Genomic DNA, 14,126 nt, shown 5'->3' with positions numbered 1-14,126 from the left:
GGGACTACCCTCCACAGACCTCTTTTTTGTGACACCCCCGTCAAGTCCGTTCGCGTCAGTCACCCCCCTCCCCCGAGTGACTGGTGTGTTTCCAGCAGCCATACTGCCTCCCTCCCTTCCTTCTTTCCTCATTTGAGAATAAAGACATGCAAACTTAGGCAGGCAGCAGTGAGCCCTGATCCAGAGAATCACACACACACACGCGCGCGGGCGCGCGCGGGCGCGCGCGCGCGCGCGAGATGAACAGGACTGCACAGCCCTTGAACTAGAGGAGCCTTCCTGCTCCAGCCTGCTCCCTGCATTCCTGAGATTCCTGCAACAGACCCTCTGCTAACTACAGCTGGCTTGAGAGCATTTCTGTTCCTTGCAAACAAAAATTACTTATTTAAAAATAAGAGATCCAGGCTTGGGACTAAACAAACAAACACAAGCAGATGGTGAAGAAATAAAGGCTTCTGAAACAAAGCCTTGGGAAAAATAAAAGATGAGAGGGAGTGACCTGGGCCTCTGAACTACTGTCCCATAATACCTGAGAGGAAAGGAAGAGAGAGATGTGGGAAACCCAGAGAGTAGATCCAACAAATAATTCATAAAATCCCAGCAGTATTAAATATTAAGATGGAGACCCAGATACTGGGGAAAAGGGGCTCTTAATATGGGTACTATCCATAACAAAACAAAATAAGAATTTCAATGAGATACAAAGCTGGGAGACTCTGAAAGTGTCTATAGCAAGTAAGGAATAATTGAGTAACTATACGATGCCTATCATTACTAAAAAGAGAAATGTAATAACTCAAGGATAAATCTTGATTTACCGTGCTGTGATTTTTTTGGTCTTAAACAATAAACATTTTATTTATTCATGGTTTGTGGGTCAGCAATTAGTGCTGGGCTCAGCAGGGTGGTTTTTCTTCTGGTTTACTCATGTGGCGACAGTCATCTGGTGGCTCAACTGAGCCGGATGGTAGACCAGATGACTTAGCTCATATGCTAGTGACTGGTACTAGCTGTTTGTGCTGCCTTTAGAGTCTACTTTAATAAATGTGAACATTTTTTTCCCCTGAGATCTTGAAAGATTTATGCCCTCTATCCCCTTGACCTATTTTTCCATTGGTTCTTGAGTTGGTCAACCATGAACTCACCTACTGTAGGGCTTCAAGACTCTAACACCTTCTAGTCCCCTCTACTAGGGAGCATGGTTTTTGTGAAGTTCAAAGATGAGGGTGTGTGAAACAGAGGGCTGGGAGGCAGGGCTGGAGAGTAGAAGGTTCTTCAGGGGGTCTGAATGCCAGGTTAAGCTGGATGGACTTTATTTAAGCAGCATTAAGAGTCAAGATGACTGTAGTCTAATCCCATATTCTCTATGAGATAATTACCTCTCTGAAAATGTAGAATGTTAAAATTGGGCTACAGAGAGAAAATATGACCCAAACCACAAAGACTAAAGCAGTCAGCTAGAAATTAAGTCGACATCAAGCTGTGACTTTTACCCTTGACAGGGTGCTTTGCCTGCTACTCTTGGCTCATTAGCTGCAGCAAAGGCTTCACAAGTATCTCCTGGCTGCTGGGCCTTTTAGGCAGCTCAGTGCTCCAGGGGCTCATTGGAGCATCAACTTTCACTCTGCAGGGTGCAGAACAGCCACAGGGACACCAGCGGGCCTGCAGGACAGGCTGAAGGGCAGCAATCCTGTCTGCTCACCCCAGACCTGGCCCCCGGGCCCCCTGCCAAATCCTATCTGTCCATTCCAAGCAGCAGAGGCACCTGTGCTCTAAACTCAGCCCCACTTTCTCCTCTCCAGGCCTCAGTTTCCTTGTCCACAAAACCAGGGAGGGAGACAGGACCTGTGGCACTCAGAGGGTGGTCTGCAAACCAGTGCCATCCACCACCCCTTTGCTGTTGGCTCACAATAAGTACAGAAATTAAGAGCAGCTTTGAAGCTTTTACTGCTTACGACATTGCTACACAGTCAAGCACACGATCAGTGGAACTGTCTTGTTGAACAGAGCACAGACTGGTGTACAAGTTTCCTGCAGCTGCCATAATAAATTACCACAAACTGGGTGGCATAACACAACAGAAATTTATTCTGTCACAGTTCTGGGGGCCAGAAGCCTGAAATCAAGGCGTCGGCAGGGCCACACTCCCTCCAGAGACTCTAGGGAAGAAACTGCTCCCTGTCTTTTCCAGCTTCTCGTGTCTGCTGGCTTTCCTTGGCTTGGGGCCACACCACTCCTCCACTTCACTGCCTTCTCTGTGTGTGTGTGTGCGTGTGTGCATGTGTGTGTGTGTGTGTGTGTAAAATCTCTTTCTTCTTCTTTGTTATAAGGACACTTGTCATTGCATTTAGGGCCCACTAGAGAATCCAAGATGACTTCATCTCAAAAATCCTTATCTTGGGACTTCCCTGGCAGTCCAGTGCTTAAGACTCCGAGTTTCCACTGCAGGGGGCACGGGTTCCATCCCTGGTCAGGGAAACTAAGATCCCACATGCCGCATGGCGGTGCCAAAAAAAAAAAGAAAGAACAACAAGATCTTTAAGCAATGCTAATTAAATCATGTCACTTCTTGGGTAGAAATCTTGGTGGACTCTCATTAGAATAAAACCTTAATTTCTTTTTTAAAAGAAAATCCTTATCTTAATTACATCTACAAAGACCCTCTCTCCAAATAAGGTCACATTACTTGGACCTTATTTGGAAAAGGTTACACAACTTGTTCTGAAAAGAAAAGCATAACAAATAGCAGTTGCCAAGGCAACATAATGATGTGGTTTAAGGGAGATCACCCTGGAGGGAGGGAGCAACAGGATATACGACATTTCCTAACACAGGTATACAAAATACATAAGCTGCTTCTCAATTTCTGCCTTCCGGGGCCCTGATATGAGTAGGGACACACATAAAAGAGTAAATGAAGCCAATGTAAAATCTCCTCATTCTCAAGAGTTCTTTCTAATCAAATACTCAACAAAATACTAGCAAACCGAATCCAATAGTATATTAGAACCAAACTTAAACATACAACAATAATATAAGAAAATGTAAAGAGCAAAACCCATCTTTGGGGCCACCATACCGTCGACTACAACTGGTTTGGATACTGTGGAATTTATTTGTGACCAGCTGTACCTGTTGTGCACTGTACACTCATATCAGTTCACTGCTGGAGAAAAAAACCACTGCCCTGCCTCTCACTCAGTTGAGACCCCAGCTCTTCCTCTGCAGCCCAGGAGCCCAGGCAAGACCAGATGGCAACAGACACCCCTGGTAAAGGAAAGGATACATGCACCCCAATGTTCACTGCAGCACTGTTTACAATAGCCAAGACATGGAAGCAACCTAAATGTCCATCAGCAGAGGAATGGATAAAGGAGATGTGGTACATATATACAATGGAATATTACTCAGCCATTACAAAGAATGAAGGTGCAGCTGCAGACTGTTCCCTCAGCCCTTCCCAAGGCTGGTCTCCCATCTGACCTTGCAGGCAGTGCAGGAGCTGCCCCCTCCCTTCCCCATCCTCCTGTCCCTCAAATGGCTTCAGTTGTAAAGGGATTAAATTTATCAGGGTTTTTTGTTCAAGTGTGCCTCCCTCATCCCATCAAGTGCTCAGAGTTTTCAATGTCCAAGTTTGAGAACGGAAACAAAACTGTTTTATGAAAATCCTTGTGTACCTAGCACTGTCCTGCTGCTGACATAGCCTCTCCCCCAACATCCCGCCCTGTAACCTCGAAAACACTCAGGAAGTTTCCAGGCTTCATAACAGGATGGAGGCGGCACTCGGAAATTTGACAAAGCAAGGGTTTCATTTCTCATTAGAAGTTTTCTTGCCTTGCAAGAACACTCCTTATCAAAGGAACTACTATGTTGACTCCTTTTGATATGTTACATTTCAGCCTTAAGGGGCAGACCATGTCAAAATACCAGAGAGTGTTTAAAATGATAACACTTGATGCAGGTCTGGCCACAGCAAAGCGGGCATTCTCATCATTCAACCACTGGTAGGAGTATAACAGGCACAATCTTTCTGGAAGCAATTTGACAAATTCTTATTAAATGGCTTAAAATTGTACACACCCTTTAATGTTGTAATTCCATTTTCAGACCTCTACACTACGGAATGAATCTGAAATGGGGACAAAACAATGCTCAAAGATATCCATGGCAGGGTTATATATGAGATTAAAAAAATTAGAAATAAAGTTAATAGCCAAGAAAAGGAAATGATTAGACAAATTATGGTAGATTCATGAATAAAGTTTTACACAGCCATAAAAATGACATTTTACAAAGAATTTCTAATAAAAGTAACAACTACAATAATAACAGTTAATCCTTACATGGACCAGGAACTGTCCTAAGCTTATCAGGTGCTTTACATATATGAACCTTCTTAATCTACTTAGGTAGATACTGTTATTCTTATTTTTATTTTTAGGCTGCGCTGCATGCCATGCAGGATCTTAGTTCCCTGACCAGAGATGGAACCCATGTCCCCTTCAGTGGAAGCACACATCCCTAACCACTGGACCACCAGGGAATTCCCAGTAGGTACTGTTATTATTCCCACTTTACAGATCAGTAAATGGAGGCACCAAGTGTTAAGACACTTGCTCAAGATCATCCTGCTAGTAAGAGACCATACAGGGATTTGAGCCCACCCAGTCTGACTCAAAAGTCATACAGATGTATGACTCATACATACAGATGGTCAAGAAGCACATGAAAAGATGTTCAACATTGCTAAGTATTAGAGAAATGCAAATCAAAAATACAATGAGATATCACCTCACACCAGTCAGAATGGCTATCATCAAAAAATCCACAAACAACAAATGCTGGAGGGTGTGGAGAGAAGGGAACCCTCCCTCCCACACTGTTGGTGGGAATGTAAATTGGTACAGCCAATATGGAAAACAGTGTGGAGGTTCCTTACAAAAACTAAAAATAGAGCTACCATATGATCCTGCAATCCCACTCCTGGGCTTATATCTGGAGAAAAACATGGTCCGAAAGGATACATGCACCCCAATGTTCACTGCAGCACTGTTTACAATAGCCAAGACATGGAAGCAACCTAAATGTCCATCAGCAGAGGAATGGATAAAGGAGATGTGGTACATATATACAATGGAATATTACTCAGCCATTAAAAAGAATGAAATAATGCCATTTGCAGCAATATGGATGGACCCAGAGATTATCATACTGAGTGAAGTAAGTCAGACAGAGAAAGAGAAATATCGTATGGTATCACTTATATGTGGCATCTAAAAAGAAATGATACAAATGAACTTATTTACAAAACAGAAACAGACTCACAGAATTAGAGAATGAACTTATGGTTACCAGGGGGGAATGGTGGGGGGAAGAGATAGTTAGGGAGTGTGGGATTAACATGTACACACTGCTGTATTTAAAATGGATAACCAACAAGGACTTACTGTAGAACACAGGGAACTCTGCTCAATATTATGTAACAACCTAAATGGGAAAAGAATTTGAAAAAGAAAAAAATATATATCCATTGAAGAAAACATACATTAACATGATATTAAATAAAGCAGACCATCAGAAGCTAAAAAGAAAAAAAAAAAAAAAGTCCATACTCTCAAATCCTGTGATAGTCTGAATACACTGATGGCCCCAAAGATAACAGGTCCTAACCCTAGAACCTGTATGTGCTACCTTAGATAGAAAAGGCATCTCTGCAGATGAAGGATCTTAAGATGGAGAGATATCCTCGATCATTGGGTGGGCCCTAGATGCCATCACAAATGCTCTCAAAGAGAGACAGAGGGAGACCACACACATACACACACACAAGAAAGGCATGTGAAAACAGAGGCAGGTATTGGAGAGATAGGGCCACAAGCCAAGGAATGCCAGCAGCCACCAGAAACTGAGAGGGTCAAGGAATGGATTCTCCCCTAGAGCCTCCACAGGGAGTACAATTCTTATACCTTGGTTCAGACTTCTGGCCTCCAGAACTGAGTGAATATATTTCTGTGGTTTTAAGTCACCCAGTTTGTGGAAATTTGCAGTCACAGGAAACTAACACAAGCTCCCATGCTGTACTGCTCTCAATGCAAGATAAAATATTCATATGTTAAATGGGAAAAGTAGAAATCAAAATTTATACACAATGATCTTAATTATGCATATAGAAATGCATGCAAATACAACAAAACGTTTTGTAGTGATTATCTCTGAATACTAGAATTATGGGTAATTTTCAGCATTATGCCTTTTGATATTTTTCCAAATTTCTACAATTAACGTGAATTCCTTTTACAAAGAAACGAAAAAAAAATTTTTTTAAATTAGCAACTCATCATACTTCTGCAACTCTAACTCAATCATAAAAATTAGAAATCAAGAAAACTCCCCGAGAATTTTCTTAATTCAGTTTCAGAACAACACCTGAAAAATCAGCCACCCGGATGCATTCCATTCCCTAAGTGACTCCACTCAACCCTCCGCCTCTCTAAAGCCTATTAGTTTTCAGACTCTGGCAGGAACATGAAGTGGCTGAAGAAGTTTCAGGCTTTGAAACAAGAGGATAATCTGAGCTGCTACATGTTTTCCTGTCTCTCTATCCACACGTGGCAGTGGGGAGGAGGGACCAGAGGGAGGTCTTTATGCATTCCCAGAGCGCATCCAGCCCAAAGTGGTGTGGGCCACACACCAAAAACCAAGAGCTCTGGTTAATAAGCATGGAAATGTTTGATTTCTCTGTAGGTGACTTCACAGAATGAATCATCACATTAAACAGCGGCTTAATCTTCTTACCGAAGTCCGGAGTCCAAGCCTATTGCGTTGCAAAACCCTCCTGCTATCGTCTGTCCAGGCAGTCAGAGGACCAAAGGCCAATTTTACTGTATCAACATCACATCCTTTGATTAAATATTTTCATATAAAGAGTGTATTAACATTTTCCCGCAACGTATGGGCAGAACTGGATCAAAACAGAAAAAGGAGGATGTGCTTCGTGTGTTGTTTTTTGGGGCAGAGAAGGTAAGAGTCACTGATTCCCTCCAACATGGGCCAGGTCAGAGCTGCGGGGCATGAAAAGCATATATACAGTTTTATTCAGCCCACCCTGTACGGCGCAGCAAGCTCGGGCACTGGAGTAATGGGACCACAGCGTGGGGTTTATCCTTTAGTCTCTGAGCACATTTATTTATTCACTCTTCGTCCAGCCAATCAACATATAAAAGCACCTACTATGTGCCAGGCACTAAGAAGAGGTTGGCTCACATTTTAAAAGACCCTATCTCCAACACGCTATACTCTCAGATGATACGGCTGGGCAAACGGCCCCCATCATTACTGAGCTTCTTCATCAGTCTTTTGGATCACAGTGATGCCAGCAGTAGCAAAATGCTGGGAGGGATACCTAAACAGGCCCGGCAGAGCTTTGAGAATGAAAAAAACAAAAAGCAAACGGTTTAGCACTGTGTACAGTCCGCCCTCTGTCTCTGCAGGTTCCACAACCTCCGATTCGACAACCACAGACCAAAAATATTCGAAAAAAGAAAAAAATTTTCCAGAATGTTCCAAAAAGCAAAACAAATTTGCCACACACTGGCAACTATTTACAAAGCATTTACATTGTATTTACGACTACTTACGTAGCATTTACATTGTATTAGGTATTATAAGTAATCTAGAGATGATTTAAAGTATACAGGAGGATATGTAGAGGTTATATGCAAATATTATGCCATTTTATACAAGGAACTTGAGCATCTGGGGATTTTGGTATCTGCAGGAGTCCTGTAACCAATCTCTCCTGGATACCAACAGATAGCTGTACCTTCCAACATACCATCAACACAACACTTGTAATTTCGGGTGATCAGTTGATGATACTTGAATCTCCCACTTAACCATCTACTTCACACAAATAGTGTATTACTATTTTCTCAAAGTCTGTTTTTTCTTTTTGCTTGCCATTGTATGCCTAAATCTACCAGCGTCTAACCTTAAGAAGTACTCATTAAATATCTGAGGTATAAATTAATACATGAATAAACATGGGTAATCCATTTAATAATCTGTAAAAACGGAAAAGCCAGTCTACACAATTATTTCCCAAAGAAAATTCCAAGGAAACTAATCCTATGAGATATACCAAGAAAAGAAGGTTCACGTGCTATTCAACTGGAGAAATATTACATTCTGTAGCCTCCCATCTCCCTTAGAAATTCACAATGCATATTATATAATAAAGAATATGGGAAAGCTTTCAATTAAATACCTATTTCAACTTCCCAAATCAACTTAACCACAGATGCCCTTTCATGATTAACACTTACTGATATCAGAGAACGAATGTTCTAAGGAAACCCTGGGAAAATACTAACACAAATTCTTCATTTGTTCAAAAAACATTTATCAAACCCTTGAAATGATAATAATATGATGATGATGAAGACAGGCAACATTCAACAAGTTAACATTTAATAGGCACAGTACTTGGTGCTACTGCCACCCAAGATAACTATGAAACCTGGCTCACAGTCTACCGTCTACTGGAAGAGACCCACGAGCACATGATAAGTACAACCAGTATTAACTGAAGTGACAGACACATGCACATATATGCATGTATACATACATACATACATATGTGAGTATCTGCACACTCAGACACAAGGGAGAGAGTGTTCCAGGCAGACGGGAAGCAAGAGCGTCCTATGTGTGCAGAGGAATGAAGACAGTTTGTTCTTATCCAGTGGTTTTCAAAGTATGGTCCAAGACCCTCTCGGAGGGTGCTGCCAGGTCAACACTATCTTCAACAGTGTGATATTTTCACTGATGGTGCAAAAACAATGGTGGGGAAAACTGCTGGTGCCTTAGCAAGAATCAAGGCAGTGGCATCTGACTGTATTAGTAGTCATTGTGTTCTCTACTGCCATACTTTCACGGTTTAAAAAAAAAAAAAAAAAAAAAAAAAGGTCAAGGGGCTTCCCTGGTGGCGCAGTGGTTGAGAATCTGCCTGCCAATGCAGGGGACACGGGTTCGAGCCCTGGTCTGGGAAGATCCCACATGCCGCGGAGCAACTGGGCCCGTGAGCCACAACTACTGAGCCTGCGCGTCTGGAGCCTGTGCTCCGCAACAAGAGAGGCCGCGATAGTTAGAGGCCCGCACACCGCGATGAAGAGTGGCCCCCGCTCGCCGCAACTGGAGAAAGCCCTCACACAGAAACGAAGACCCAACACAGCCAAAAATAAAAAACATAATAAATAAATAATAAATAAAAATTTTTTTTAAAAGGTCAATTTCATCTAAGAATACCCTAATGAAGCAGTAAAAATGATTAATTTCGTTAAATATTAACCTCGAGTACACATCTTTTTAAAATCCCTTGTGACAAAATGAGAAGCACTCATAAAGCACTTCGGCTACAAGCCAAAGTACGGTGGTTGGTTTTGGGGAAGAAAAAGCACTCGTACAACTGAGCTGCAAGCAGAATTAGGCACTCCTTTCCACCGAACACCATTTTAAACTGAAAGAATGACTGACAGAAAAACTACAGTGACTCAGATTTGGGTATTTTTAGAAGGAATAAAGTGAGCTTGTTATTTCAAGGAAAACTGACAGTATCTGTTGCTAAAGAAAAATTTGAGCTTTCAAGCAAACATTTAAAATTTGGAAAAACTTGTATTGGCCACTGTGAGGTTTAGAGCATCTCAGTACTTGGCTTTTCAGAGGACAGCAGCAGTGACATTAACAAACGTGATATTATCCAAATAAGTCATGCATGATGTTACAAAATGCATAAAAGATCCTTTTAAAGTGCAAGACAGACCAAAAGATTTTAATGTAACAGAATATGAGAAGTTCCTTGATATATGGTTTCAGATTCTATGCTGCAACAAACCTTTAAGAAACTATCACTTGTCAAGCTCTGATGTAGTTTCAAAGACTATCCACAATTAACTGAAAAGGTTATTAAACATTCCTCCCTTTTCCAACTACATTCCGTGCAAGGCTGTATTTGCTTCATACAGTTCAACCAACACAACATACTGCAACAGAATGAAGGCAAAAGCATTGATGAGAATCCGGCTGTCTTCCATTAAGGCAGACATTAAAGATACCTGGAAAAAAGTAAAACAATGGCGCCCTTCTCATTAAATGTTTTTTGCTTTAGAAACAGTTATTTTTCACTAAAAGTGTTATTTGTGTTATGTCATGGGTTTATTATTGCTATATTTGAACTAATTTAATGAATACTTTAAAATCTTTTCAATTTTGATTGCTAATATTGTAAATATTGCTAAATATAATCCACATAACTGAAAGCTCTTTGAGGATCTCACTAGTTTTTAAGAATTTTTAAAGGGGTCCTGAAACGAGAAGTTGGAGAGCTGCCGGTCGTGGGTGGTGAGAAGGGAAGGGTGAAGAGGCAGCAGGAGAGGGCTAGCCACTGTGATGAGGGGTTCAGAACTGATCCGACAAGAGCCAGAGAAGGGGTGTAGAGCACCAAAGTGACACGGGCAGATCTGCCTTCTAAAGAAAGAGCCAGGACAACAGAAAGCTGTCCTCTGCTCCATGAACTTATGATTCTAAAAGCAAGTCAGTCCGATGGGAAGTCAAACTGTAGGACACTGAAGGTCCATTACTACAATCTAAAAAATGAAATATAAATTTCTATAAAAGAGTAGGAACCGAAAAGTATTAAAATTTAACGATGGAAGCGAAAGAAGCAGGGTCTTGCAAAATAGACTTGCAACCAACTAGAATACTGCAAAATGAGGGAAATCATCAGTAACAGAGTACAGGGCTTTAAAAATCGAAAGATACCAAAATCAAGATGCATTTTGGGCAAGTCTGAAAAATAAAAATAAAGGAGCCAGTAGAGAGCAATAAACTGCAGCAGTAAAGAGGGAAAATGAATGCAGCCCAGAGAAGACGAACAGAAGCCTTTAGAAATAAAAAGAAGTAGGGAGGAGAGAAAATCAGCTCCCATTTCCAGGGTGTGCAATCTATCCACTCCGCCACAGGGGAGGGGGGCAGAGGGTGCAGGAAGCACCTGGAGAGGAAGGCGGCCACCACTGGAACGGAAACACTCGCCTGGACAACCAGAGTCTCACCCAGGAAAAGATGGATTACGCCAATCAAGAACACAGACCACAGAGAACAGACAAAAGACAGCTATTAAAATTTGCTCTCAAGGAGCTTAGAGTCATTATTTTCTAAGTCAAAAACACAAAAACAAAACAAAAAGTCAATAGGATAGTTATAACTAAAATGAGAATGGTGTGCTCTAAAGAACTCAACTAGAAGAGCTTGGCAAGTTGTTCAAACCGGGCCTCAGTTTCCTCTTCAGCAAGATTGGGAGTCCACCACTGACTTCCCAAAGTTGGTGACAGAAAAGGGAACAGAGCATGCAGCTGGCATGTGACAGATGCTCAATAAACACAAGCTGTAATTATTCTCACTGTAGTTATGATTTCAGGGCCTATGTAGAATACAGAGTTGACACTACACTACTGTAAGCCAGAAAGCTCCCAAGGTCAAGGATGATGGTTTGAAAAATCACCAATATGTGAGCTAAAAGAAGGAATTTGAATGGCTTTGGCCCAGGGCTACACTCACTCAACAGATGAGAGAACTGCCCTTGACCTTGTGGGCCTGTTACCACCGGGCCCCGAGGGCCTCTCCAATCACAAAGGGACATGCCAAGCACTAGAAGTCCCAAGTAAGGAGGGAGAAAAAGTCAAACCACCACCTTCCGAAACAGCCAACACCGCTGCCATGTAACTTTCACACACAATTCATCTCCCCTGATTGTCATAATCAGCCAGGATATGGATGGGTACACTGTCACCACCCCCATTTTACATCTCAGGGTTGAAATGCAAAGAAGTGGTGTAGCCAGGACCCCTATCTCTTGATGTGAGGCCCAGGACTCTTTCACTTGACCACACTGCCCACACCCACGGGGATCTGAGAGCCCACCCAACAGATGTGGACCAACAGCTCTTCAAGCCAAACACGAGGCTCCACCTTTCTTCACCGCCCATAGCTAATGGAACACCCAGTGAGCATTCACTGACTGACATGCCAGACACTGTCCTCGGGGCTGGGACTGCATGCCAGTCTCTGCACCCCTGGACCCCAGACAGACATCAAGTGAGCAAGGAACTATTTCTTTATAGATGTAGTAGGTGCTGGGAACTTGGCAGTCCAGGGTACCGTGGGGGCAGGTCATGCAGGGCCTGAGTCTGAGAGGTCGTGGGAGCACAGGCAGGGGCCCCAGGGGTTCTCAAAGCCTTCGAGCCAGGAGGAGCTGCGAGCTCAGGAGGCCAGCAGGACCAGGCTGCGCAGGCAGGCCTTGTGACCACATAGATTGCACACCCTCCTAAAAGCACGGGGCCTTGCTACAGAGAAGCAGCAGCACCCAATTTGCAATGTAAAAGAGTACTGGGGCTGCAGCTTGGAGAGGGGGAGAGGATAAGAGTAAAGGTACAGATGTCTGTCAAACAGAAACTTTGCAACTTTTGTTTTTACCACAACTTGCAGAGTGAGAACGACACTTTACTTTGTAACCCAGTATGTGTACACACACACAGTGTCTGAGAGACAGGCTACCAGCCTGACCCTGGCTAGCTTCTCAACTTCCCCGAGTCTCAGTTCCTCTCCTGTGAGGCAGAGATAACAACAACGATACCACTGCATCAGCTGTTGCGGGGAGAAGTAAGTCAGTGTATGAAAAGCCCTTCGCAACGTTAACCTTTTTCTGTAAAACTCTTATTATACACAAACACAACTTTCACAAAATAAAACTCAACCTTACTATGTGTACTCCACTCTCATGCTTTCCATTCTACTTCTTCTTCTTTTTTTTTTAACGCTGGTAAAGACCCTCTAAATTAACTTCAGAACCCAGTCACCCGGGTCATGACCTCCAATTGGAGATGATGGTTGGACCTGGGTGATGACAATGGAGGAGAGAGAACTGATAGGATTGGGGAATGATTAGTCAGTTACAGGGGAGAGAGAGGGAGGTGTCAGGTGACTCTCAGGCCTCTGGATTGATGATGGTACCATTTGAGATGGGAACCCGGCGGTGGCAGGGGGTGACCAGCTGTACGTTTGTGGGAGGAGATGGAAAGATCAGACTCTATGTTCTAAACTTCCTGCCAGGAGGATTTGGGTGAGGTGACAAAGGGAGCCTTCACTTAAACGCTTTCCACCAAGCAGGGAACCACGTAGAGAGATCTCACACCAGAACCATAGCTACTGATACAGAATGCGTTTCTCCAGACTGTGCTGGGGAGGTGGACAGCCTTTGTGAACCGTGCCCAGAAGTGAGTGAGTGACTGGAGGAGGACCCGGGGACTTGGGGCTCCCGCCAAACGTCTTTCCTTATCTGACCAACATCCAGCACTAATCACATTTGAGTCCGTCTGCCCATCTGTTTCCTCTACTAAGCGAGCTGCCTTAGGGCAGGGACCACCCTGGCTCACCATCTTTCTGCTCGACAGGCCTCCCCAGCACGCTGCCCTACCCACTGCCTGTGGTAGGTGCTCAACTCAACGATGCAACAGGATAAAACTCCCGAAAAGGCCACTTACAGTTCAGGAAACTAAGACAAGGCACAGCAGATGGGAGTGGGGAGGCAGAATCTGCCAGGAGAATTCTGGTCACTTAAGGGTGTGAGCCAACAAAAGGCCAACTGTTTACAGAGAAAACGAGTCTTCAAAAAATGTTAAAACTCTGGAATGCACGATGGGTGTGGCTCTTCATCATAATGATCAGAAACAGTAAGCGGGTCTGGGAGAGAATCAGGAAGACCAAATATAAAACAGGAAAAGTCAGGCGTAATAATAAAACAGGAAAAGTCAGGCCTCTTCCAAAGGTCATGCTGGACGTTTAATTCTTTACATCACTTCGCTTGCTACATTCTTCCATCAGCTCAAGGCCTTCTATGGCATGCCTCTCTGTTTCCAATCCTCTGCCATCTCCAAAGCCCAGTTCCTTGTGTGTTACCTGTTCTTCCTACGTGTACATGACCTGTACCCCCAACAGACAGGAACGGTGTTACACACCTTCTTATTCATCCACCCCCATCCCTTGCACAGACAAGGTACCCAATAGTAGTTGAT

The 14,126-nt window shown here is 43.2% G+C and overlaps 1 protein-coding gene across 1 annotated transcript in view; it reads right to left on the bottom strand.

The window, feature by feature from the left end:
• The window catches only part of SMCO4 (single-pass membrane protein with coiled-coil domains 4), a 72,551-nt gene that overhangs the window by 20,946 nt on the left and 37,479 nt on the right, over positions 1–14,126 (bottom strand). The gene's annotated exons all lie outside the window — the stretch shown is intronic.

Source organism: Balaenoptera physalus (genome assembly GCF_965194825.1).
Source record: "Balaenoptera physalus genome assembly, chromosome: 10".
Taxonomy (NCBI): domain Eukaryota; kingdom Metazoa; phylum Chordata; class Mammalia; order Artiodactyla; family Balaenopteridae; genus Balaenoptera; species Balaenoptera physalus.
Note: the sequence above shows the minus strand (reverse complement) of the source record. Positions and strands in the feature narration are given on the sequence as shown.